Here is a 1,662-nt window from a genome sequence, read left to right as displayed (position 1 = left end):
TTAAAAACTCATGGAAGCCCTAGCTGGTTCGGCTCAGTGGATAGAGTGTTGACCTACAGACCAAAGGATCTCGGGTTCGATTCTGGCCAAGGGCACATGCCCGGGTTGCAGGCTCGTCCCCTGCCTGGGCCCTGGTTGGGGCTCATGCAGGAAGCAACCAATCCATGTGTTTCGCTCACATTGAAGCTTCTCTCTGTCTTTCCCTCTCTCTAAAAATCAATGGAAAAATATTCTTGGGTGAGGATTAAAAATAAATAAATAAATAAATAAATGAAAGGTCACATTTCAAGTCACCTCAGAGGATGATAAATGATCCTATTTAAAAAAAAAAACAAACAAAAAACACACACACACAAGAAACAAACTCACAGAACAGGAAATTTTTAAAAAGGTCAATCAACACATGAGAATATGTTCAACCTTAATCATATTCAGGTATCGCTTCTTGGCCTTTTGGCTAAGATCAAGTGTAGTATCTGTTCTTATCAGTTTAATATTCAGGTGTGGACAAAAAAAAAAAAAGGCCACATGCTGACCTGACCAGCTCAGGGGAGGCCTGCGTGGCGGTCTTGCAAACTTAAAGACCTAAAGTCACCACAAAGGACCGTCTGAAATTAAAACTTGAACTAAAAGCAGTGATGGGGGGTAGTCACGTCCTAAGCCTGTATCTTCCCTGACAAAGGTCAATCTTTACCTTAACCGAGCCTATTGTCTTTTTTGCATCTACGATAACATATCAGAGAAATGTCAAGTTACAAGTAGTAACTTCCCTGCCTCTGGGGTTCAACCAAATGTCCTGGGCCCCAGAACAGATACCACAAATCCCGTCACTGTTACTGTTATCATGTTAATTATCCATGTTGAGGATTCTGCGCCCAGCCCCAACCGGTTTGGCTCAGTGGCTAGAGCGTCGGCCTGCGGACTGAAGGGTCCCGTGTTTGATTCCGGTCAAGGGCATGTACCTGGGTTGGGGGCACATCCCCAGTGGGGGGTGTGCAGGAGGCAGCTGATTGATGTTTCTCTCATCAATGTTTCTAACTCTCTATCCCTCTCCCTTCCTGTCTGTAAAAACTCAATAAAATATATTTTTTTAAAAAAAGGATCCTGCGCCCACCTAAGTAAAAGAAGTATGTGTCTATCATTTTACTTTTTATCCAATCCCAGAGTTTCTCCCCTACACAACCCCCTGCCCCCGCCTTGCTTTCTCCCACCTCCCTAATCTATCACCAATGGATTTCACGTAACCCACTTACGTCTCCTCCTTTGATTGTAATGTATAAAACAACGTGAAAAACCACCATACTTACTCCGAAGCATTATCCTGGCAACTGTCGACAGTTTGGCTCAAATAAACTCCCCAAAATTCTTCCTTTTTTTTTTTTTTTAAATCCTTGGAAACCAAGTTCTTTTTTTAAAAAATATATTTTATTATTTTTTTTTTACAGAGAGGAAGGGAGAGGGATAGAGAGCTAGAAACATCACTGAGAGAGAAAAACATCGATCAGCTGCCTCCTGCACACTCCTTATTGGGGATGTGTCTGCAACCAAGGTACATGCCCTTGATCAGAATCGAACCTGGGACCCTTCAGTCCACAGGCCGATGCTCTATCCACTGAGCCAAACCGGTTAGGGCACTCCCAAAAACTCTTAACAGGTTTGAAT

General features: G+C 43.1%; 1 pseudogene; it reads left to right on the top strand.

Moving 5' to 3' along the window:
• The first annotated feature begins 437 nt into the window (after positions 1-437).
• LOC118679289 lies at positions 438-541 on the top strand (annotated as a pseudogene).
• Positions 542-1,662: the final 1,121 nt, after the last annotated feature.

Source organism: Myotis myotis, unplaced genomic scaffold (assembly GCF_014108235.1).
Source record: "Myotis myotis isolate mMyoMyo1 unplaced genomic scaffold, mMyoMyo1.p scaffold_m19_p_23, whole genome shotgun sequence".
Classification (NCBI taxonomy): Eukaryota; Metazoa; Chordata; class Mammalia; order Chiroptera; family Vespertilionidae; genus Myotis; species Myotis myotis.
This window is presented reverse-complemented; position numbering and strand designations above follow the sequence as displayed.